Raw genomic sequence first — 12,432 nt, 5'->3', positions numbered from 1 at the left:
TATCCCTGGGAGCAGTCGAAACACTTCTTCCTTGAAGTTGTTGCTGTACTTTGAACATTGCTCTGGCAGGAAAGTTACTGTAAGGGGTTTATTTGTCCATCTCGCCTGCTGCTGCTGCTAAGTCGCTTCAGTCGTGTCCAACTCTGTGCAACCCCATAGACGGCAGCCCACCAGGCTTCCCCATCCCAGGGATTCTCCAGGCAAGAACACTGGAGTAGGTTGCCATTTCCTTCTCCAATCCATGAAAGTGAAAAGTGAAAGTCAAGTCGCTCAGCCGTGTCTGACCCTTAGCGACCCCACGGACTGCAGCCTACCAGGCTCCTCTGCCCATGGGTTTTCCAGGCAAGAGTACTGGAGTGGGGTGCCCTTGCCTTCTCCACCTGCTAGCTTGTAAATTTAGTGCATCTCCATTTCCAGATCCCAAGTGCACCGCCTAGCCCTGTTAGTGCTCAGTGGATGTTGGATGGATGGAAGGATTTTAAAAATTGTGAATACCAGGCATTTAATAAATGTTTTCTGAATTGCAATCAGTTTTTAGTTTATTTGTGTCTGTCTTCTTTCTCAACTGGGTTGTTGCTGGAGTCAAAAATGATACATATGACAGAAAGCCTTCATATCAAATATGTAGGTACTTGATAAACACTTACTTAGAATTACTTGGAATGCTCATCTAGTCTTCAAATGTCAGCGGTTCCAAAACAAAGAGCTCAAATAACAGAATCACCTTCAGGTAACCAGTTTTCCCAGAATGGGAGTGTTGCCTTAGTTGAAGTAACTGGAGGTGAATGGGGATTAGTCAGGCAGGTTCTTCCTGGTAGAGGTGAAACTTCTCTGATGTTTTGACAGAAGGAAGGTATAGGAGGGCCTGGGCAGAGGGTTGTAGACAGACCAACGTCAATCAGGGCAGCCTCCCACCTGACACCTGGCACGGGAAAGGCAGTTGCTGGCTTGAGAGGTTCCCCTGTGCAGCAGGCAGCAGATGGACCGAAGACCATGTGAATGTTCTCCATTCCATCCCCACCGTTGCAGTATTCCCCACCAACCACCTGCCTGAATCACTCATATTCATCCTTCAAAATCCAGCTCAGTGACCTCCAGCCAGCTTCTCGGGGCAGATTCCCTGTTTATGCTCCACCATGTTTATGCCTTCTTCTGTTCTGCACTTAGCTGGCAGCACTGTAATTCACCAGTTTATACGCTGGTTTGCGAGCTCCTCCAGGGAAGGAGCTATGTTGTATTTACCTATTTCAAGGGACTTGCACAGTGCCTGGTGCTTAGTGGGTACCCCCTGAATGCCTCACATAATCAGAGGTGGCAAGTTGGGTAAAGGAGCATGGGGGGCAGGCTGTAACACGGTGGGGGCAGGTGGTCCCACAGGAAGCTGAAGAGCACACCCTCGGGTCAGGTGGGAGGCCGTCCTTCACTGCCAGCTGATGGGGCCAGTGGTGCCAAATCCAATAATTTTTCAAAAGATCTGAAAATTCAGATCCACATGTGCGGTGTCCCAGTTTTTCAACATTAGCCACACATTACATTTGAGGGGGAAAAAAAAAGATGCTGCAGGTGTCTGCAAACAAAATCTGGCTTCTTTTCATTTCCAGAGGCAATCAGAAGACCATCTTGGTTTACTGAGAAGGGAGTTAACAATCCAGAGGGTGCTAGATCCTCAATAAAATTGTTGACTTGAACTCGGGTGCCCCCACTAAGCCTCATCCTGATGGTGTAGGGAAGGAAGAGGGCCCACGTGTGGGAGGATCTGTCGGGCAGCTGCTGCCGGAGCCACTCCTGGTTAGACCGTGAACTGTCTTGCAGTCTATTGATACTGCTCAAACCGAGCCACCCTTGACATTGTTTATGGCCATCAGAGTGGTGTATTTAGTGTTCTTGTTTCCCTACATTCCATGTATATCAGACATCAAGCCGTTGTGAAACATGCAATCTGAGCGATTTAATAAACGTCCCAGCAGTTTCCGTCTCTGGTGACTATCAGTGATCCCTCTTTAGAGGCTAAAGAGCCCCAGAGGAAGGATTCTTCTTTGGGTCTGAAGACTGAAAAGGATATTTTCACAAGGTACTAACAGTAGTCATCCACTCAACATTTATTGAGCACCTGCTGCTGTATGGTACATGTTGCAGAGGTGCTGATGTTGGAAACACAGTTTCCTCCCATGCCATCAACCAAGAGACTTTGACTCTCTTCCTGCTTTCCTGATCATGTATCATTTTACAATCAGGAAAAAACAATTTTCATCTGCAAAAAGGAAATACTTTGTTTCCAAAAATGAACCCTCCAAGAAAAGAATCACTTTGGGGTTTTCTTTTAAAATAAATGTTAGAAAGAGGAATAAGAGTCCAGTAAAAGAGATGATGCAAAGCAAAAGAATTAATAGTTTAGAAGTTCTTTAGAAAACACTGACTTGAGTGGATTCATTTTATTGAAGTGAAAACTGAAGCTCGAGAAGTAAGGGACTCAGTCAAGGTCATACATGTGACCTAGTTGGGGCAGAACAGACTGGCCCCGAGCTTCTGCCTTCCAGCCTTGTAAGCTTTTCCATTACACCAAGTTGACTCTTCATAAACATTAATTTGGTTGAGACAGTCTCTTCTGATTCATCTTAAGGCAGTCTTCAGATATTTTATTAGGTAAATCTGTCTTTGGTCCAAATCTATATATGGCTCCTTTCCGAAAATCTGAGCTCTTCCAAATTGCTGAGTCAGAGAACATCTCAGTATTTATAACTCTTGAGAGTTGATTCTACGTATTTACACAACATTCAGAGAAGTATCTCAGAAGCAGTGAACTAATTAAGCTGTGATGAAGATAATGACTGTTTCTGTCCAAATCCGTGCTGTGTTGCTAGCACCTGGTGCAGTGTCTGAGACACAGTAGGTACTCAGAAAATATTGGCTGAGTGAATAAATGTTAATAAGTGGGGAGACCTGGGATCTTTCTATCCACTGAAGGGGTTACTTCAGTTGCTTACCATAGTCCCACACTGAACTCCAACTAGTCTATGCAACAGCAGGCTAACATCTCCGGTTGAAAATAAGCTCCTGATTTTACTCTTTAAACCCAATCATTCCTGGACCTCCCTGGTGGTCCAGTGGCAAAGACTCTGTGCTCCCAAAGCAGGTTTTGATCCCTGGTCGGGGAACGGGATCCCACATGATGCAATTCAAAAAGATTCAAGCCTAAATTTAAGAGCTGGTGCAGCCAAGTAAACATGTAGATAAAATAAAACCCTAATCATTCCCCAAATAAAGTGGCAGCATTATTCACTTAATCACAGACAGAGATTTCTTGACATTCTTGACCTTTTATCTCATGCCCTTCACCCAATTCAGCAGCAAAACCCTGCAGACTCTGTCCTGAGTCCAGCCTCACCTGATGCCCGTTGGTGCCACCCTGTCCAGCCACTAGTCAGTCCCCCTGGACTCCTGCACCGACCTCTTAGCTGTGCTCCCTGCTTTCCCTCTTGCCCCCTTCTGAGTTCTTTCTCTTCATAAGTTAATCAGATCCAGTCACTTCCCCAAACAAGACCCTCCAAAGGCTTCCCATCAAACTTGAGGGAAAAAATTCAAAGCGGAAAGCCCTGTCTGATCAACCTTGTACTTCCTCTTCAACCTCATTTGCCATCACTTTCCTCTCCCCTGATGTTCACTAACCAAACCAGCCCTTTCGCTGTTCCCTGAACAGGCCTCACATATGCCCACCCCAGGGGCTTTGCATTGGCTCATCTCAGGCTGGAAATGTCCTTCCTCATATTCTCAGACCTTGGTCTTTCCTTCTACGTAGATCAGAGCTCAAATGCCAACTCCTCAGAGAGGACTTCACTTATCTTCACTTCAGTGAGTTGAATGCCTCACCCAACTACTTCGTTTTTTCTCACTGTATTCAGCCACGACCTAACATATGTTTATTTGTGATATGTCTCCTCTGACTTTAAGCTTCATGAGGCCTGGCAGGAACTTCCTATTTTAGTTATCACTGTTACTCCCTAGCCTCTAAAACAATGCATAGGGAATAACAGATGCACAATAAATATAGGTTTACTGAAAGAAACAAACTGATGGGAGTGAGAAAATATTCCTGGATCTTTTCATCTCTTGCCACCTAACCTGACCTTGCCAACATGGAGGAAGATGAATGGTCAAGGGAGATGAAGATTCAAAGGACATGAAACTTCCAAACCTCAGAAGTTCACGATATAACAGCTCTGGACAGACGTTGCTTCAATTACTTCTTTCAAACCAAGTCCTGTGTGAGAACCTACACGTCCTCCTTCAAACCATGCCATCTTCCACTTTGTACTCTTTAAATTTAGTTTGAGTATTATATATTGTTACCATACCTGCTGCTACTGCTAAGTCGCTTCAGTTGTGTCTGACTCTGTGCAATCCCAGAGACGGCAGCCCACCAGGCTCCCCCATCCCTGGGATTCTTCAGGCAAGAACACTGGAGTGGGTTGCCATTTACCTAAGAGCATGTAAAAGATACTCAATTTCTGTCCTCCCTGTAGAATTCTAGCCAATACACTGCAAGGTGTATGAGCTGATTTTTCTGCAACATTTATATCATGTAAGTAATTTGCCTGCTCCTTAGACTTATTTATCTGAGGTTATTGATATTTCTCCCGGCAATCTTGATTCCAGCTTGCGCTTCTTCCAGCCCAGCGTTTCTCATGATGTACTCTGCATATAAGTTAAATAAGCAGGGTGACAATATACAGCCTTCAGTTCGGTTCAGTTCAGTTGCTCAGTCGTGTCCGACTCTGTGACCCCATGAATCGCAGCACGCCAGGCCTCCCTATCCATCACCAACTCCCGGAGTTCACTCAGACTCACATCCATCGAGTCAGTGATGCCATCCAGCCATCTCATCCTCGGTCGTCCCCGTCTCCTCCTGCCCCCAGTCCCTCCCAGCATCAGAGTCTTTTCCAATGAGTCAACTCTTCTTATTTGGAACCAGTCTGTTGTTCCATGTCCAGTTCTAACTGATGCTTCCTGACCTGCATATAGGTTTCTCAAGAGGCAGGGCAGGTGGTCTGGTATTCCCATCTCTTGAGGAATTTTCCACAGTTTATTGTGATCCACATAGTCAAAGGCTTTGGCATAGTCAGTAAAGCAGAAATAGATGTTTTTCTGGAACTCTCTTGCTTTTTCCATGATCCAGCAGATGTTGGCATTTTGATCTCTGGTTCCTCTGCCTTTTCTAAAACCAGCTTGAACATCTGGAAGTTCATGGTTCATGTACTGCTGAAGCCTGGCTTGGAGAATTTTGAGCATTACTTTACTAGCATTTGAGATGAGTGCAATTGTGCGGTAGTTTGAGCATTCTTTGGCATTGCCTTTCTTTGGGATTGGAATGAAAACTGACCTTTTCCAGTCCTGTGGCCACTGCTGAGTTTTCCAAATTTGCTGGCATACTGAGTGCAGCACTTTCACAGCATCATCTTTCAGGATTTGAAATAGCTCAACTGGAATTCCATCACCTCCACTAGCTTTGTTCGTAGTGATGCTTTCTAAGCCCCACTTGACTTCACATTCCAGGATGTCTGGCCCTATGCAGATGACACCACCGTTATGGCAGAAAGTGAAGAGGAACTTAAAAGCCTCTTGATGAAAGTGAAAGTGAAAGTGGAAAAGTTGGCTTAAAGCTCAACATTCAGAAAATGAAGATCATGGCATCTGGTCCCATCACTTCATGGGAAATAGATGGGGAAACAGTAGAAACAGTATCAGACTTTACTTTTGGGGGGCTTCAAAATCACGGCAGATGGTGATTGCAGCCATGAAATTAAAAGACGCTTACTCCTGGGAAGGAAAGTTATGACCAACCTAGATTCCATATTCAAAAGCAGAGACATTACTTTGCCAACAAAGGTCCGTCTAGTCAAGGCTATGGTTTTTCCAGTGGTCATGTATGGATGTGAGAGTTGGACTGTGAAGAAAGCTGAGCGCCAAGGAATTGAAGCTTTTGAACTGTGGTGTTGGAGAAGACTCTTGAGAGTCCCTTAGACTGCAAGGAGATCCAACCAGTCCATTCTGAAGGAGATCAGCCCTGGGTGTTCTTTGGAAGGAATGATGCTAAAGCTGAAGCTCCAATACTTTGGCCACCTCATGTGAAGAGTTGACTCATTGGAAAAGACTCTGATGCTGGAAGGGACTGGGGGCAGGAGGAGAAGGGGACGACCGAGGATGAGATGGCTGGATGGCATCACCAACTCGATGGACATGAGTTTGAGTTAACTCCGGGAGATGGTGATGGATAGGGAGGCCTGGCACGCTCCGATTCATGGGGTCGTAAAGAGTCGGACACGACTGAGCGACTGAACTGAACTGAACTAGACTTATTTAAAAGTGAAGTCACCTGAATTCCTTTAAGTCACTGGGCTTCCTCTATACCTCCCTGTGGGTCTCTTCCTCCTATTCTGGGAGGCTCCAGGGTTCATTACTCCACTACTTCAGTTTCCCTGGCATAACCTTAGTAACTTCCCAGAGCAGTTGAGAAGCTCTGACACAAGGGTCCGCCACATAGTAGGAGCTCAACAAAGGCTAAGTGTTGTTATGCTTCCTAATGCGATCATCACCACAGTCATCATCCTGGTTTATAATGGCATCTTTCCCAGCTGAGGAATTACTATCTTCTAGTTGATTTTCAAGTCAAAAGTCTAGCCTCATCACCTCTACAATCAAGGCCCCACCAGCTTCATCCTCTCGGGTCCGGGTTGACAGCTTCATTTCTTGTTTCTCTCTGATGTTAATGCTGGGCTATAGTGAACTTTATTATTTTCTGACTATCTGCCATCTTCCCTTCTTACTCTTTAAACATTCCATTCTACTCCTTTGTATTTCATGCTCCATGCCTTTAATTTCATTTTTTTACCTTTAGATTCATTCTTGTATTTTCTGAACTATGTTAGATCTCTTTAATGAGCAATGTTTGACCTAGTTAACACTTTAATATGTTTATTATCTTTGGAACACATCTTGATTGAGGTATAACATAAAGCATATAGAATTGTTTCATATGGATACCTCTGTGAACTCACCAGATGGATGAAGATAAAGAACATTTCCAGTAACCCAGAAGGTTGCTTCAGACCTGCTTCTAATCAGAACCTCCCAGTAGAAACCACTCTTCTGCCTTCTATCACAATTGATTCGTTTTTCCTGTTCTCGAACCTTTGCATTGGACTTATTTCACTCAGGACGATGTCTTTGAAATTCTTCCATTTGTTGCTCGCAGCCATAGTCAACCAGCTGCACCCCTGTATGCACATGCCACCATTTATGTATCGTTTCCCTGCAGGTGGACACTGGTTGTTTCCAGTTTGGCGCTATTACAATGAAGCCTTTATGAACATTCTCAAACAAGTCTTTGGGTGGGCATATGTACGTTTTTCCCTGTGAATGTGCCCTAGTTCAGTTGCCAGGTTATAGGAAAGGCATGTGTTAAACTTTAGCAGATAACTGCCAGTTTTCCAGAGTGGCTGTACCAAATTTTACTCCCACCAGTGTTGCATGAGAGTTCCAGTTGCTCCGCTTCCTTTGGTAATCGGTGGTGTCTGTCTTTTAATTACACCCATTCCGGGGGATGTAGTGGTATCTTGTTGTTTTAATTTCTATTTCCTTAATGAATAATGATGTCAAGCACCTTTTTATATGCTCTTGGTTCACTTGGATATAGCTTTTGTAAGGGCTGGTTCAGATATGCAGATGACACCACCCTTATGGCAGAAAGTGAAGAGGAGCTAAAAAGCCTCTTGATGAAAGTGAAACAGGAGAGTGAAAAAGTTGGCTTAAAGCTCAACGTTCAGAAAACGAAGATCATGGCATCTGGTCCCATCACTTCATGGGAAATAGATGGGGAAACAGTAGAAACAGTGTCAGACTTTATTTTTTTGGGCTCCAAAATCACTGCAGATGGTTACTGCAGCCATGAAATTAAAAGACGCTTACTCCTTGGAAGAAAAGTTATGACCAACCTAGATAGTATATTCAAAAGCAGAGACATTACTTTGCCGACTAAGGTCCGTCTAGTCAAGGCTATGGTTTTACCAGTAGTGGTCATGTATGGATGTGAGAGTTGGACTGTGAAGAAGGCTGAGCGCCGAAGAATTGATGCTTTTGAACTGTGGTGTTGGAAAAGACTCCTGAGAGTCTCTTGGACTCCAAGGAAATCCAACCAGTCCATTCTGAAGGAGATCAACCCTGGGATTTCTTTGGAAGGAATGATGCTAAAGCTGAAGCTCCAGTACTTTGGCCACCTCATGTGAAGAGTTGACTCATTGGAAAAGACTCTGATGCTGGGAGGGATTGGGGGCAGGAGGAGAAGGGGACGACCGAGGATGAGATGGCTGGATGGCATCACCGACTCAATGGACTTGAGTCTGAGTGAACTCCGGGAGATGGTGATGGACAGGGAGGCCTGGCGTGCTGCAATTCATGGGGTCGCAAAGAGTCGGACACGACTGAGTGACTGAACTGAACTGAACTGAACTTTCAGATAATAAAATAACTGAAATAAAATAAGCTCTCCTCTTTCACTTTCATCAAGAGGCTTTTTAGCTCCTTTTCACTTCCTGCCATAAGGGTGGTGTCATCTGCATATCTGAGGTTATTGATATTTCTCCCGGCAATCTTGATTCCAGCTTGTGCTTCTTCCAGCCCAGCGTTTCTCATGATGTGCTCTGCATATAAGTTAAATAAGCAGGGTGACAATATGCAGCCTTGACGCACTCCTCTTCCTATTTGGAACCAGTCTGTTGTTCCATGTCCAGTTCTGACGGCTGCTTCCTGACCTGCACACAGGTTTCTCAATATGGGAATGCCAATGTCTTCTTCCACCCTGTGGCTTGTCTTTACACTCTCTTTGTCTCTGATGAACAGTCTCAGTTTTAATGAAGTTCAATTGATCAGTTTCCTCTTTTATGGCTAGTGCTTCTCGTGCTCTGTTTTAAAATCTTTAAACCATGATGACCTTCTCCTATGCTCTCTTGTAGCAGTTTTATTTTGTTTATTTCTTTCACATTTAGGTTTATGACCCACATCAGCTCCATGCATTTTTCTTAAATCCAGATTAAAATTCACTTCTTCAGAAACTCACTCATTCATGCCTTTAATCACTCCTCCGTGTAACAGAATTAAGCACCTACCATATGCCAGGTATTTGTGGGGGAACAAAAGCAATTAGAGCCAACATTTAAGGAACTTACAAGCTAGTAGGAGAAAGGGTTAGACTCGCACGTAAACAGTATCTAGAAAGTAGTAATTTAGCTGGAAATTATGATACGGCCTAATTATTTAGACATACGACCCAGAGTAATTTCCCCTTTGAACATCGGCATAAATTCCATTCCCTACAGGCCATGATGCTGTCTTCCTCATCCTTCACTGGTCCCCCGAGTCCCTGTGCCTGGCTTGCGAGGCGTCCCACCATCTGGCCCACGCCTCCCTCCTCACCCTCACCGTCCTCTGTCCCAGGCCCTCTGCGCAGACCCAGCTGTTGGTCCTGCCACCTCTTCCCTCCTGCCTGGACTCCCGCTCCCACCACTTTGATGCCTGAAAAACTGCTCGCTGCTCTAGCACCTCCTCCGTGAAGCGTCTCCTGGCTTTTTTCTGTCTCTTTGTGCCTTGAAATCAGTCCCTGGAGCCAGATTTCTGGGTTCAAATACTCCTTCTGTCACTTGCCAGCTCTGTAACCCCGAGTGTGTTACTTAAACTGTCTAAAACTCTGACACCTCATTGGGAAAAATTGTGGTTCCTGTTAGATAGGGTTTTGTGCAAATAAATGAGATGACCCAGGTACAACTGTCTAGCACAGAGTCTGACACATAGTTCAGTACTCCGGAAAGGTTCACTTTTTTAAAAAAGAGCAAACAAAATAAGACAGTCATACCCAACACACGAATGACATTTATCTGTTAACATGCTGGTCTTTTTTCACTAGACTGGGTGTTTCTTGAAATCAGAAGTAGTCATTTCCTTCATTTTCCTACAGTTGCCACTTCTCCTAGGACCCACTTGTGGAGTCCTTAGTGCAATTCACTGTGCAGGGAGCTTTACATACATTTCCCGAACAGATCTTTACAAGGAACTGCAAGGTAAATATTAGGATCTCCGTGCCATGGTTCACAAAGCCGTGTCCCTCAGCTGATTGGTGGAGGAGCCAGGATTTTCACTCCCTGATTCACTGCAAAGTTTTGAGCCATTCATTATCCTGCCCTTCCCTCCACGTCCCCGGCACCTACACAGTGACCTTGGTAACCATCTGATGAATAGAACTGGATCTAATAAGCCCCAATCTACTCAAGTTTGTCAGAAAGGAACCTGGATTTATCTGTGTTGCTAAAGTTCTGAACATGACCCTCAAAGGTCAAGCAATCAGGGACTGAGACCCTTCTGGCAAAACAGACAGCTCCTCGAACAGGTGGCTGTTTTCAACTTTCCCTCTTGGGAAACGGCGGTTTCAACATCAGTAATTTGTACTTTGTGGCTTGAAGGCGTGCTCTTCAATTGACACAGTGCCGCCTTTCCAGAGGAACAGGTTGTTGCTTTTCACAAAATTTGTCCTATTTAACGAAACTTCTTGTTTGCTGTCTTAATTACCTACCATCTCGCCTACTGCTCTATTACAGTGGAAACGTACCAAGCTTTTAAACTGCTGTCCCAAGAGGCTTGGGAAGATCCTTTTCAAGCAAATTCTGGAAGCTTGGGCTCTCCGGTTCAATTGTAAATATCATGAGAGCAGGAACCACCTCGTATTTGTCTGTATCTCCCATGGCGCCTGACTCGCTTAGGCGGGAATTCAATATTTGCTGACCCCATTATCTGTCTGCTTATTTCATGCTGGAGACTGGGTTAAGCCTTGGAAAGGAGAAAGGAGGAATCAGATTCAGGGATTACCCTCCAGGAGCTTCTAGTCCAGTGCAGGAGATGAGATTCAAACATAAATAATGAGCGTCTGAGATGGAAAACGGTGTTTGTAATAGTGATTCCCTGGTGGCTCAGACAGTGAAGAGCCTGACTGCCATGCAGGAGACCTGGGTTTGATCCCTGGGTCAGGAAGATCCACTAGAGAAGGGCATGGCAACCCACTCCAGTATTCTTGCCTGGAGAATTACATGGACAGAGGAGCCTGGTGGGCCACAGTCCATGGGGTTGCAAAGTATCAGACATGACTGAGAGCCTAACACACTACACTGGGGTACCCCCCAACATACACACCAAAGCATCACTTGTACCTAAAGACTGATAAGAAATTCTTTGCTATTAAAGCAAGCAGGGAAATACTGTGGAGTACACCCTAACATGTATATGCATTTTGGTAAAACCACAGGTTTCAAGGTGCTTTATTTGGTAGACCTGTGCCCTCGCCTTTCTTTAGGAATGTTATGGTGGGCGTGATGTTGAACAGTGCCACTGGCATCAGACAGAACTGGGTTTTCATTCAGGCTCTGCTCCATCACTTTCTAGCTGTGTGATTTTGAGCAAGTGGTCTGAGCTCTCTGAACCTCAGTTCTCATGATTTCTATGAGGATTAGTGTCTTATGTAAAGCTTTTGTCACATACACAGTAGCTTTATGCTCATTATGAGAATACAGGTGTGGGAGGGAGGGATGGATGGGGTAGAGAACAGGCCAGTCTTGCCCCAGCAAAAAAGGCACAGGTTCCCTTTGACGTGAGTACTTGGCAATTCTGTAGCATTTTATACTCTTGAAGCACTTTCATAATTAAACAAAAATCAAAGAAAGAAGAGCCATCCCAGTTCTACCTATGAGAAGAGCTGAAGCCTCAAGAAATGCCCAGAGTCTTGCAAGAATCAGGACTGGTCATCTTGAGATTTGAACCAGTGCCTGGTTCGGTATCTTTTACACAGGAGCCTGGGGACTTGTTAGTGGGTGGGGTGGGGAAAAGGGGGCCTGCCTTTCAAGCTGCAGCCTTTCTTTGCTGAACTGCGTAGGGCCTGTTAACCTGACCCACATGTTTGGAGACAGGGCCATAGAATCCGCATGGCTGAGGCAGCACACAAGTCCTTCACTTTCCCTGCTGAGAAGCTGGTACAAGCGATGGGCTCCTCTCCCCTTATGGACATACCAGATGTAAAAAGCCCCACATACAGTTGCAGGAAGCCCTGGGCACCCTGAAGGCCCTCCACTATGCCCACTCCACGAGGACTCAAGGCCATCACCCAAGCCCTCTACAGCAACCATTCTGAACCTGACCCACTGCAGAAATCACAGACTCATTTCTCTCCAGCAGACCAGTAGAAACAGTCTAATCCAACATAACGAATGCTGGCAGTGTCAGCCAGGGACAGCTCACCCTCCCAACTCTGCAATTATCCAGATTCCAGAAAGTTTATCCTTCAAAAATGGCCAAAGTCAAACCATCCATTTCCCTCCCAGACTTTCACAAGTCTTGGTGGAG

Source organism: Budorcas taxicolor, chromosome 18, assembly GCF_023091745.1.
Source record: "Budorcas taxicolor isolate Tak-1 chromosome 18, Takin1.1, whole genome shotgun sequence".
NCBI classification, from domain to species: domain Eukaryota; kingdom Metazoa; phylum Chordata; class Mammalia; order Artiodactyla; family Bovidae; genus Budorcas; species Budorcas taxicolor.
The sequence above is the reverse complement of the archived record's forward strand: the minus strand, read 5'-3'. Positions refer to the sequence as shown.